The sequence below is a fragment of the Lonchura striata genome, chromosome 1A (assembly GCF_050655825.1).
Source record: "Lonchura striata isolate lonStrDom1 chromosome 1A, ASM5065582v1, whole genome shotgun sequence".
In the NCBI taxonomy this organism is placed as follows: Eukaryota; Metazoa; Chordata; class Aves; order Passeriformes; family Estrildidae; genus Lonchura; species Lonchura striata.
The window spans coordinates 31,629,105-31,643,319 of record NC_140741.1 but is presented as its reverse complement, the minus strand read 5'-3'; the positions used below and the strand labels follow the sequence as shown (position 1 = coordinate 31,643,319).

General features: G+C 35.6%; 1 long non-coding RNA gene across 1 annotated transcript; it reads right to left on the bottom strand.

Annotated features, from left to right (window-relative positions):
• Window positions 1-702: 702 nt before the first annotated feature.
• LOC146763429 (uncharacterized) lies at window positions 703-6,797 on the bottom strand. Its single transcript, XR_014952217.1, has 2 exons — window positions 3,628-6,797; window positions 703-3,512 (listed from the first exon to the last, which is right to left on the bottom strand). It is a non-coding gene; the product is annotated as an uncharacterized LOC146763429 (long non-coding RNA).
• Window positions 6,798-14,215: the final 7,418 nt, after the last annotated feature.

Sequence of the window (14,215 nt, the reverse complement as noted above, 5' to 3'; positions counted from 1 at the left end):
TTTACTAAAGAACTATATAACAAGGGCTAGAGATCCACTTAATTGTTTGTGTATATAAATTTTAAAAGTTAAAATGGTTAATCAATTAATATGTGGTCTTTCTCATGAGAAGTCCTTCGTTCTGTCTTTCTTCGCATTGATTTGATTAGATTCCTTTAAGCAGAAGATAAACTGAACTGCTTGAATATCTGGATTAATAGGATAAATATGCTTTACATTCTTGTCTTGGTTTGAAAAGACAGTCGTCTGCTTAAGGAAGGCAGGAGCCTCCCCTAAAATGGGAAATGTAAACCTCCTCCCTCTTACTTTAATTTTTAAATTAAAAGGCTCTCAGGCAAAGATAACTGAATAGGAATAACAGTCCTTTATTAGGAAAACTAAAATTACAAATGCAATAGCACAAACAAAAAACCAACCAACCAACCAAACAAACAAACAAAACCCCCCCAAAAAAACCCAACACTGACAGAATATGACCTGACACCCTGTGGTCCAGGATGTTAGTAGCAGTTCAATTGAAATGGTGGCTGCAGCCCTCCTGGAGTGACAGATGTGGTTCTGTTGAAGCAGTTATCCTGTAGAAGGGTGGAGTTTTCTTCTGAAGGTCCAGGTAGTATAGATGGGTCTGGACTTCCCTTGAGAATCCGGTGAAGAAGAAAGTTGCTCATTTGGGAATCCAGTGGGAAAAGGCTGTCTCTGTTCCTCTTCTCAGATTATATCCAGGTAGGAATGCTTGGCTCCTCCCTCTGGGCAGAGCAGCTCACAGTGCGATACTCAATGGCTCTTTAACAGAAGGTATCTGCTGGAGGGAGGATGAGTCCTGGAAGAGATAAAAAAACCTGCCCAGTTAACAGAAGATAACTGCCCCACCTTTAACAGATGGTAATGAAACACACACCCAGCTAAACCTGAGACAGTTCTCAGACATAATGCATTTCTTCATTCTGCCTGAAACGCTTTATTCACTCTTGCAGTCTGACAGTGCTACAAAAGAACTTTCAAGACATGAAACTGAAAAGATACAATTCAAAGATTTTTTTTTTTCCCAGCACACAAAAAGGTCTTAATTTTTGTGTAATATTCAGGACAAATAGTATGTGTTGATACCGTGGTATTCTATATTGAATTGTATTGATGTTTATGTGTTTATTTCCTTCTTAATTGTAATGCTGTGAATATTTCAGGTTTTCTTTTTATTTTTTGCTAGAGTTTTTGGCAGTTTCCTCCATGGCACAACACAGTAAATTAGGATATTCAACAGTAGATTAGTCTTTGAATGTATGCAGACTTTTTAAGAAGAAGATTTTCTTCTTTCTAAGCTACATTGTGTTCCTCCATTTGCTGTAACTTTCTTCTCTGAAAATGTAAATGATAAACATAACTCTTTGGTTTTAAGTGCTAATCTGGGGATAATACTAAAGCTTGTGATAACAAACTACATTCAAGTTATTTTTTCCAGGGCTCACAGAATATTCTGTTTATTCTGTGAAAAAATAACAGATTTTATTCCAGACAGAAAATTATATTAATACCCCATACAAGTATTGAACAAGAGACCATTTATATTATTTCTACAATAATAAATTGAGTATTTTAACTTTTCCAACTTAGGCTTCTAAATACATGTACAGACATGAGTAATACCTTAGCGTTAGGAATGAATACAAGAAAAATAGGTTATTTATCTGATTATAATGGATTTTGATAAGAGGTGTGGATACAAAAATAATATCCATAATAATATTAATAACAAAATTCAGGAAAATATACCTGACATTAGTCCTGGGTTCCTCATGACTGACTCAATTCATATATGCTTGAAGGAAAAGCAGAGAAGATAATAAACTGCATTAAAAATACATAAGATCATGGTTTTCCTTTGGGAGAGGCATCTGAAACCACATTTTTTGGGATTTGGAAGAGTCCAAGGCTTTTAAAACATGCCTTTTAGCACATTCAGAAATATTTTATACCTTCTGAATTTCTCTGGACATAATTTTGTGGATTTATTTTTACTTACTTTTCTAGATTTCTTTAGAACTGGAAAAATCCCATTATATTCTTTCATAATAATCAAGCTTCAATTTGCTCTTTCTTAAAAGATGAACCCTACTTTGAAGATCTTCTGTGAGCTATTGACTTTTAAGTTCTTCTGCTAACTGTTGACATTTCATTTAGGAAATATGCCAGAGAAGCAACCCCTACCATGACTCTACAGTCCTTGTTTCATTCAGCCAAGTATTTTCATTCAGCTACACAGCTGTACAAAATTCTTAGCAGTTTGAGAAATCCCTTTGTCTTCTCTATTGCTGCTAGTTTTTTTAGTTCAAAATAATGAAATATTATGAGTAGAAAGACTGTGGAGGATTTTTGTTGGTTTTGGGTGTTCTTTTTGTGTGTGAGAACAGCCTCTGACAACATTAAATACAGTAAAAAAATATCTAAGCAGAAATAAATTATTTAAATAGTTTTTTCATGTTTTTGTACAGTAAAATGATACAAATGACATTAGTAAAGCCTACAAATGTGATCTTTAGTAAAAATTACTTTATAGTGCAAAACTTAAGTATAATTTAAAAACAAATGAGAAGACCAAGATGTCATATAAGATTATTGCTTATTTTTCATTATTTTTTCTTCCTTTTTGATAACTCCACCTCTCCAAAGTTTTATTTTTAAACACTTAATCTGAGAAAGTGTGTACCCAAAGTAGTTCTTATCCAATGTAACACAGAACAGATGAGAAATGTAAAATAAATATTTCTTTAGAAAGAGTTTCTTATTTTTTATGCAGTGAAAATGTATTTAGATATGAATTTCCAAAGGCTACTATTACTGTAGTACATTGGTAATGTTTTGGAGTCAAAATGGGTAATTTTTCTTATTGTTTGTTTGTTTCTGTTTCAACACTTTTTTGTGCATTTTTCTCTGATGTAACTGTGCACCTCTGATTCAAGCTTAGTTTAGTTAAAATCTGACACATATTGGATGATTGATTTGCTTTCTGGATTTAAGTCTACCCTGAAAATTGGCATAACCTGACCTTGCAAGGTTCTATCTCTCAGCCCTCTCATAGCAATTGGAATGAGACCCATATTTTAATAGCCAGTTATAGTGCTCCCAAATGCCAAACTTCTTCAGCTTGGCTATGGCCTTTACAATTATGAGTGGAATTGCTTCCTTGTGCTGAGGAATAGTTTTTACACTATGCTATAACCTGATATAGATTTTGCTGTATTTTCTTACTTTTTAGAGCAAGAGTGAGAAAACACATATCACATCAATTATGACTTTATTCTTCTTCTGTCCTTACCTCCTCCCACCTACACTTTATGGCTTGATTGTTAGGCTGTTGGTGTCTGGGCTTGTAGCAAAGTTAGGTGTTCCAGATTCTGCTTCTTCCTGTCTCGAGCACAGCACTAACATGGACATTCTGTTTCTTCAGTGTCTTTCAGAAAGGTTTTATACCAGAATGAATAGGAAGCTGGGAAGGAAGTCGACAATTTCCTTTACTGCTAGAGGTATTGAGAGAAGACATTGAACATAAATTTTAATTCTGGTTCCTTCCTATCAAGAAATTCTACCAAGAATTTCAGTTATAAACAGGCTGAAAAGAATAATACTGACCCTAAGAAGAACTTGTTCTACTAATACATCCTCTTTCCAGTGTCTTTTTTTCCAGATAAATCCATTTTGCTGGCCTCTGTGAGAGGAGGCTGAGGCTGCCCCCTTGCTGGACATATCCAATTCCATCTGGCTTCAATGAACCCAATGCAGGGCACAGCTGGGCTTATTAGCAGTGATAGTGGTGCCTCTGGAAAAATGTATTTAAGCAAAGCCAGAAGACACCACGTGGGAAGTGGAAGAGGAAACAAAAACAGTGAAAACAATAGAGGTAGCACAAAAATTAAAGGAGGAGGCAGTACTCCATGGGAGGAGAGGTTTTCCTTGTGGTCTGTGGGTAACCTGCACCAGAGCATGTTTATCCTTATACTTAGTCCAAGTATCTTTTCAATGAGAAACTACCAGCATGAGCCAACCTGAAGTATTTTGCTACTTACATATGTTTAATGAACATGATCGAAAAGCATGAGAAGGAGCAGGAATTTTGTGGGATCTGAAAGTAAAATATTGTAAAAAATGAGTAGTGAAAAGTCTGACAATTCCCAGTGCTCAGAGCAACAAAAGTAATGGAATGAAATGGTAGTTCTTGTTGTCATGCAATTATTATCAGTTCTCTGTGGGTGTTGTGTGAAGCTCCAGGAAGCTGGATCCACTTCTGAAAATTCCAGACATGCTGAGGCAATGTCCATGCAACAGGCATTGTTTGTACTGGGTGAATTAATCAGCAGGAGATGCCCTGCACACAGAGTTAACTGAGAAGAAACTCAACTATTGTGTTTGCTGAAGGAAACTTTGTTTAAAATTTTCCCACTGTTGAGTTAGAATTATTGTGTCTTTGTGTTACTGACCTTCTAGCTGTCCACAAAATGTGTCCTCTGACTTGTGTTTGAACTTAATCTTGGAAATAAGGCTGATTATGTGTATTTATATCAGTTCTGAGTTAGGATAAGTAAGACTTTGACTTCTGCTGAAATAACGCATACATTTCAGTATTTGCTATTTCCCCACTCTCCCATGGTACTTATTGCACTGTTTATTTCTCTCCAGGTCCCATTAGAATGAAATGTGCTGTCATCAGAAACCATGAAGTGCATCATAAAATGCCACATGTTGGTCCCACCAGTAATAGAGGCAACTCCAGGACTTCAGCAAGGTGTCCTTGCTCAGAGTTGGTGCCTTGAAATATTAAGAAAAATTGTCTCATAAAAAATTAAATCAAAAGGGAAAACAGTAACTCATAAATAAAATTTCAAATTCACATAAAAGAGTGTAATATCTCTCTGTAGTGCCTCCAGACCCAATTTCCTGAAAAATTCAAGAAATATAGCTACAGGTAACCAAACAGATAGTAGATTTTTGTTTCTACAGTAAAACTGATATCAGCTCAGGGATATATGTGCAAGAAAATATGTGAAAGTAAAGACTTCATACCAAAACAGACAGAAGGTGGGAGATATTGAAAGTATAAGGCTATTACTAAACTTCAGGCTAAGATTACAGTTGTGGATGTATGAATTACAATAAGCTACTGGTAGGAAAAAAAAAAAAACAATTTAATTAAAATAGTTGATTATCTCATTGAATTATATTAGCTAAACACCTGGAAGTTTTTAAAAAACTTATCATTTTTTCCAAAATATTTAATAAAAAAACAGAAGCTGAAAAGTTTTTACTGCAGCAATCCTGTGGGTGATGATGACAGAAGCCCTGTTTTCAAGGGTTGTGACTTTTACACGTGCCAAACCAAATTTACTTCAGTTAACATAAAATTAAATTAAAGCAGATAATAAACCTTGTGTAGAAGTGGATCTTGATGATGGACTGTGATTGCTGATTTACAAACCAATGCTGAAAAGTTTATTGTAGCTGTAATTCTTCAGGAAGAATGGCCAGATAACTGTTTAGGCTATTAACCTGCACGTGTGAATTGAAAATGCTTCAGCAGAAGTACTCTAACATTTCAGAATTCTACATAGGTTTTTAGGTTGTAAAGAATAGATTATTTTTGAGAATGTTGGCATGGGCCTTCTTGGCAAGATTCAGGGAGTAGGAAGGGAGCTGAAATGAGGTAGTCACAACTCATTTAATCATAGGACCATTTTCTGATGTAACATAATCCAATAAAATATGCTATGACTCCACTGCTGTCAGTTAAGGAGTCAGTGAGAAGGTTCCACAAGAACATGGGGAAAGACTTGGATTAATAAACTGAATTAAATATGATAATGAGAATGTCTCCTCTGCATCTACCAATATGATTTGTTGATCCAGATCCAAGGAAAAACTTTATAGAAACATACACAAAAGGATTTCTACATAGGAATCAGCAGTATTTTGTGAAGCAGGATTCTATCAGAGATCATATTTTGTACTCCTACTGTATAAAAATGGACACTCTGGACAAGTTAATAAATGAATGATTAAAGACACTACTAAAGTAGCAAAGCACAGTCACATTTTAACAGTACTTTTCTTGACCTCTTAGATGCAGAAAAGAGTTTTATTTGATAGGAAAAGTGGCACAGAGTGAGGAGGCAAAGACACTTGGGATTGTAACATTGCACCATACCTTTATAACTGGATGATCCTGCATGGAGACAAAGCCACCCATATCTTTGGTGGGGTTTTTCTTCTATTTTTGAGGTTTCTTTTCTTCTATTTTTGATCTTTTCTGGCTTTTTGTTTCACACAGCTCTTTGGCTGTATTTTCCTCACAGCTCTGGCCATATTTTTGCAGCTTTTTGCTGCTGGGTCGGGCTTGTCTCTGGTCTTTTCCAGCTTTTTGCTGTGAGGTCAGGTTCTGCATTCACTGTCCTCTGTCTCCCTCCAGTCTGCCTGCAGGAAATGCCTGTTGTCCTCACACTGAGTCACCACCTGTTATGACAGGAGGGTCAGAGACAACACACACCCCAGAATTCTCATGCAACAGCACTGTATTTTATTCTCTATCTCCTTAAACAGGAGGATTTGAATCTCCTGGTCCAGGCAGCTCATTGGTCTGGCTTAAACACCACCTAGCTCCTGTGCCAGTGAGATGTCTGCAGCTTAGGGTGGAATGTGATTAGGTGAAGTCCCTGTATCTAGTCCATCCCATCACAGCTCAGCCCAGGAGCTGGTTTATGGAACCAGGCTGGGTTTCTTATTTATAATCAAATTAATTGCCTAGTACAAGCTAGCTTGTACTGTAACATGCACCTTTATCCACTTGTTCCAGGCTGTTTGTTTTCTGTCCCACATCACAGGATAAGGGTACCAATGGAAAAGCAGTGGTTGTTAATTTTCCAGAGTAAAAACACTGCTCATCATCAGTCAGTTTCTTCAGTGCATATGGTGTTAGCCAGAAGTGGGTGATCTTCCCTACAGGAGGTGCTCTCACTGAAATACTTTGGTTCCCAAACCTGGCCTGACTAAAGAGTACCATCTTGGATATGTTTACCTTCTGTGGTCAAGATGAGTATATACAAGAAATGGGAAAATTATTTGAATAACTTAAAGTAATTTAAAAAATCTTGCCAATTTGGAGTCTAAACCACATTTTCTGATGTCGGTTGAAACCCTACTATAGACATATAAACACACACACACACACACACACACACATTGATTGCAGTCAGCTTTTAATGTGACCTTAACCCCACAGAGATGAATATTTTTCAGTGTATAAACTTCAGCAGGCTGAAAACACTTAAAGTATTTTTCCAGAATCATTTTCTATGAACTGTAATAACTAAAAGCTTTCCTCTGACTTGCTATGTAATGAATTGTCCTATCTCAAAACAAAAGTAACATTTAACTGAATAATAAGCTATATTAAACTTGGATGATTTATTTTTTCCCTTGTGGTCTTAAAGCAGGGCCAGTATCCTAAGATTGCTTTTATACAGTATTATGACTTTACCTTCCTTTAAAATAAGTAAAATGAGGATATCTTAGGTACATAATATAAATGTAGAATTTTAATTTTTTTTTTTTGTCCATAAATGTGTTTTATTAAATGCTGTTATTCAGCTATACACATATATATTCCTGGCTAGCAGTTATTGTCATAGCATACTTCTATTAAAAGATATCAAACCTATATGCAACAGCTGAAGGTTTTTTTCTTTTGAAATGTCTGCATTTCCAAGCAGCTCATAAATTTTAGACACACAGATTTAATACTGAATAAGTTTTATTTTAACACCATCTTTTCCCCTTTCCTCTCCTGCTTCTATTCTAGGGAATTTTCACTTTCAGGACATACATATGCTTCTAAAATGGTATACAGCTTCAAATCCTGGAAAAGTCAATGCCAGTCTTTGCAGGTCATTTTAACTTCTCTCTGAGTTAGAGCATGTGTCAGTGCCACAGCGAAGGCTGAACCCAAATAACAAACAGCAAGGGTAGCATGTGCTTGATGAAATTTACTTTAGTCTCCTTGCTATTCTGTAGGAGGGCCACTTACCCACAGAATGTGAGCCTGTCAGTATGGAAGGGCAATGCAAGGTCTGCTTTCCCACCATGCCATGGTGGAATACATATGTTACAGTTCTGGCTGCCAGAAATTGTAGTCTCATCAAAAGAAGCAAGTGCTTCATATTGTGGCTGCTTTCAGCGATCTGTAGTTTCCTTTGCTGATTAAGAAATTACTCTAAAAAATGGCCAGTACTACAGGCTATAAAGCCCCATCCAGTGAGCTGCCAAGTGTCTTCCTTTACTGCTGAATTCATTATCGTTTAGGCACATTTAACATGTCCTTGGCTGTGCTTGCAGCCACAAATCGCTTGGGAAAAGTCTTTCTGAGTGGTCAAAAACTCTCCTTAATTTACCAGAGCTGCTGGGACACGCTGCTAATCTTATTTAACACACATTGAAAAGTTACTGACTTTTGTGAGTTGCTCAAGACTTCTCATTTGTATGTTATCCAACCTGCGTTTATTTATCTTGTTAAACATTACATTTCAGTAAGCAAACTTCATTATTTCCTATGTATATCTTTATTTTATTCTTCCTTTCTGACATTCCCCCCCTTGCACAGCCCCCTAAATATTAGGCTAGCTCAGAGGACCAAGGCTGTGAGGGGAGAAATATCAGGAGATGGTAAAGATTTCCAAAAGAGGCTCTTACCCCAATATATGTTGGTTCAGCTCTCTTTATTCTGTGATGTCCATGTGGAGAGCAGGGCAAAGAGGACGAACAGGAAATGTCAGGGGTCTATATAGACTTTGGAAAGGAGGAGCTTCCCTGGCTCTCTGCCAACCCCATTGGGGCAGGAAGGAGGGATCCAGGATTATCTTGATCAGAGTCACAGGGTCCCAGGGAAAGGAGCACAGAGTGCCCATGAGCTCACTGTAACACCTTTCCTGGTATCTTATGTTCTAATTTTTTGTTGTCTGTCTCATATCAAAATATTTTCCTATTTTTTTTTCGATTCCTTGTACCATGCCTTTATTAATTAAAAAAGGAATTTTTGTATTCTTTTTCCAGGTTCTGAGTTTTCTATTTCCCCAGCTTTTACCTACTCCATTTTTTTTTTTCTTTTTTCTATTGCTGTATATTTTTATCACATCCTCTTTGCTGCTGACATACCCACAGACTATCTCACATTTGCTCATCTAGGCATGTTCTCATGAACCTTATCTCTTTCTGCCACTCTCAGTATAAAGACTCTTACCTTCCTGCCAGTGCCTTCTTATTTTTACACACATTTTGAAATTCAGTCCAGTGGCTCCTTACATGCAAAGATAAGCTACAAAAATGTTGCTAAAAGTATATAAAAAAAAGAAAAAACCCACAAACCCAAGAGAACTCACTTTTTGTCAGGTTTTGTACCATCTTAGGGTTCTATCCTGTGCATTGTTGCCATTACCATTCTTTTCTGAACAGTAAAAAAGCACAGTGTCAGAAGAAAGCATTACAGAAACTTCAACACTTAAACAAAAAGGACTAATTAGAGTAAAATGAGAAATGTGAGCTATCTTTATTAACCAATTGGACAGGTTTATGGCACAAGTGAATTGACTAGATAATGGAAATATGGTCAATCTCATCCATGTGGAACACAACAAAGTGAGAGGCATTGAGTTACTTGAGTTACCAGCAAAGGTGGAGAGGACAGATAGAACAAAAGAGTAGGGAAGAAATCAGCTGACGTGGAAACAGGAATAGTAGAATGCCTTGTATATGATAAAGAAAAGGAGTTGGATTAGGCCTGTTATACTTACAATTATTTGTGTAAGTTACCTTTTGAATTTACTATTGTATTAAACAATAGAACGTATAGCTGCAGTTTGATGCAGCTATCAAAACCTGCAAAAGTGGTCCTTGGGATATTTCAAATATTCCAATGAATACTTTTCCTAGTATTTTTATTAAATGTAAGGAATAATTTATAGAAAGGATATAGATATCTTACCAAACTACTGTACACAAATCTGATCATCCAAGCTGAAGAAAGAATAATTAAAGTATAGAAGTAACAGATAGTTTGACTGATGCAGCTGAAAGCATCTCTCTTGTTAGAACATGTTAATAGGGCTTGTTCTGCTAAATCTTCAGTGAAGGCTGAAATACAACAGGATCACTCTTTTCCCATAAGAATTTTAAGACCCATATATTTGGGCACTGTGAGGACAGAGAAATAAAAGAGTCAACTTGTATGAAAACAAATGACACATACTTATCAACAATAAATACATGGTAGAAGTATTACTGTATTTTAATTACCACTGTAAAAAGAAGCAGAAAGGCTTAGAAGCAATCGATTTTAAGATGAAATTTGCTACATTTCTGCACAGGTTTTTGTGACATGATAGAGAGCAGTATTTGCTGAGCTGTGATGTCCTGTCCAATTCAATATCCTCATGGGTTATGCAAGCTAATGAAATACTGATTCTTCACTCTAAACCTGTAGATTTATTTTTCTTACTGCAGATCAGAGCCATGATAGATTAGCTCCAACTGCTCATCCAGTTTGCATTGCAACATCAGTTTTATTGAGGCAAAAGCTGGAGAACTTTGAACATGGTCTTTTGTTCAAAGTGCATTATACCTTAAATATAATGTTCACTGTGTTATAGGAGCAACATAGGATATTTATACTGGCCTGTATAAGTAGCATATTTTGACATTTGCTCAAACCTTGCCTTCTATAGAAAATTGTCATGGGGGAAAAGTAACATGAAAACAGTTTTGCCTCAGAGTCTTTAGAGTTTTGGTTGATCTTTTTCTGTCTCTACAGAGACATCAAATCCAAACAACATCATCAGGAAATGCATTGATGGAAGTATTATGTACCTCTAAAATGCATTTCTTAGCTATCTTTTCTTATAATTGCAGCCATACAAACAAAATGCTAATGAAATGCAATATTACTTGGTATTAAAATATTTGAGGATAAGCAGTAGTATATTCTTAAACATTTAAACACCCTTAATTCTTCTTAATAAATTCCTACATTCTGAGAATGTTGGTAAGCCATTGAAGATCCCCCAAAACTGCAAATGAAAAATAAAGATGCATAATTTTTTTCAGTGGTTGCAATATTGTCTTGACAAATGGAAAATTCAAAATAGAAATTACTAGTTAGCTGCACAATATAGAATTCTCAAATTTGAGAGATGCTGCTGGATAGGATGAATCTCTCAGTGAATTAAAGTATAATGAATATATGAATACTCATAATTACTAAAAAAATAGTAGTGAAATTATTCTTTTTGACTGTAAAATTCTGATTTTACCATAGAATTTTTTCTTCATTTAGTTTGAGTTGAAAATATTTCTGTCTGTAGTTCTGAAAAGGGATATTTCTTCATACAGTCAATTCTTAAAACACCATGAATAGGAGTAGAATAATTCTTTTTATAAAGGAAGGGAAACATATATGTGCAATTTCAAGGGGATATTTGCTTGCACTTGCCACATCTTATCCAGATATGGATGCTGTGGGAGAACCTTTTTGGACTGCTTGCATTGCTTCCCTGCTCTAGGGGCAACACTGTTAACATTCTATAAGTGAAATATGCTGGTCCTTTTTGTTTGAGATTCAGTGTCAGGGAGTTGTGTGAAATCTTTCTGAATATTTCAATTGTAGACAAGTAAAATATTTTTAAGCCATGTAAGTGCTTTTATTATTTATGTCTCTCTTGTAATCTTGTAGGATTATGTCTTCTGCTAATGTGACCTGATTTGCATCCTTCCTATAAATTGCAGTTAAGCAGCAACACCTCAGAGGAGAATAGGAAATGTCATTTTATCACTTCTGGAGTTGTGTATTGTAAGTTGGAGTGTGCCTAAGGGAAAAAGCATTTGCCCACTGCACTTTGTTTTCTTTGTGACCATGTAAAAGGACTTCAGTCTCCAGAGATATAATTACAGCAATTTACACAGACACTAAATCGGCGCAATGAAACTGGTAAAATGAAGAATAAAGCTACAAAAAGGACAAGGCAAACCTTGGGATTTTTGTCTGATTTCTTGACCTTATGAGGACACCTCCCATTCTCTAAGGCTGGATAAGAAATTCAGGTCCTGTATACCTTTTAGTTTTGTCAGCCATTATAGTAATTTGGAAAAATAAGCAGCACTATAGTTAGAAATAATTTGTCAGGAAGTGCATTTGTAACCAAAGTTTAAACCATAGAGGTCAATTGTTGATCTCTGTCAAAAGGTAGCAAAATAGAATTCACAGCCTTGAGCTGAAATGTTAATCTTTCCCTTTTTGGTTTCCTAGAACTTCTTAAATCTGTGTAATAACTCAAAATAATAAGAAAGTTTTTAAATAAAAACCACATTTTAGCAAACTAAGAGATTTTTTTCTAACTGTCTAAAATATTAAATGAAGAAAACTTCATGGAGACATGTGACTTCTGTATCTGAAGGCTTGTTAAATCAAAAAAGTATCAACACTTGTGCATATTCACATCACAGCAATAAATGTACAACAGATTAAGAGAACATAGTTCATTAAAAAACATGCAGTTGCCATTTTAAATGCTTTGAACAATCCTGTGATTCCTGGATGTTTTGCAGCTAGAAGAAAATTGGTTATCTACTGTACAACAAATGCTGAAATGACATATTCATTTCTGTACACTTCACCATGATAAAACATTCAGAACACAGACTTACAGCTAAGAAAAAACAAATCCTCTCAGTGGAGAGAAGATATGGCCTTTTAAACTACAATTAGTATTATCATTAAGAGGCAAACAACATTAGAAATTATCTACCTTTGATATATGATCCATCTTGTATTTTAAAGAACTCCTATTTGTTATTTACTGAATTTGGTCTGCTGATAAGAAATATAATTATGCAAAGAAGTTGCATAATTAGCTATAACTATCTGTTCTTGTAATGTTCTCTACAATGGAAAACACATATTAGTGGAAAAAATAAATTAACTCTAAAGTGCCCACTGCTTGAAACATCAGCATTGACCAAACTGGCAATGAAAATTAGAACCATTCCATGATCCTCAAAAGCTGGATGACCTGCTTTTTTTTGTATAGGTGAGAGAGTTGTGACAGCTGTCTAGTGCTAAAGTAATATAAATAAATATAAAACCCCTACTGGATAAGTTAAAATAGATCCTAAAAAATCATATTGGATATGCTCTCTGGATCACTGAATGATAGTGCATCAGCACTGCATCAGCAGAGAGTACCAGTTGCAAGAAGTGGTATAGACAATTACAGAAAAATGTGCTTAGAAAGACATTCTCTTTGTATCATATTTAATTAGTCATTGGTTTATGCCCTGAGGTATAAAGGCTTGAATTCCAATTATTTTATCCTACTTAATATTCACGGTTGTGATTATTCTCTGTCTTCATATCAAATGGATTGTTTCTAGTATTTTACTGAGTTAATATGCATCTTCAGCCATCTGCCTTGTGTTGACTATTAACTTTTAATAATGAGTGCCATTGCTGAATTATGCACATGGTAACAAAGCACTTTCATTTATTGCTCTTAGAAATGGCTGTAGTTTGAATGAATATCCCCTTTTCTCAATTTCAGAAATTACATGGGCAAAACCAACCTTACTTTTCTACCTTTATGAAGTTCCTTCTAATTATTTTGTAGCCATGTCTGAATGCAGTAGATTTTAACTTTTCTCCTATTTAAGCCATTCCATCAGATAGCCAGTTTCACTATTTGTCTCTTACCTTTTTTGTGTCTGTCACATTTTTTCCGAAGTCATAACGTTAGAACCAAATTTTTTACAAGTGGATATTCTCTGACTTATTCTGTGGTACTATAAATTTTTAAAGATTAGATATCCTCCCATCTTTGTGTTTCCCAACTTTTTGTCTTTATCACTGGTAGAGGCTAGGAATCCTACAGTCTGAAAGAGCTAAGCCTGCTGCATCTCTATTTCCCCAGATCCAGCCAGGAGTGATGCTGAGCATGTTTTCCCAATGACTGGCATGCAGGAACACATACACACCCACGTGTACAGTTGACTGTCCACCCAGGCCAGCCCAGACAGAAAGCACTAAGGACTCCCATGAGCATTAAATACCACTAAAAGCCTCATCCTGGCCTCTCTCTGGCTAATTAGAATAAAGGTTTATTAGCAGGAAATATAAGCATATATAGGTACAATG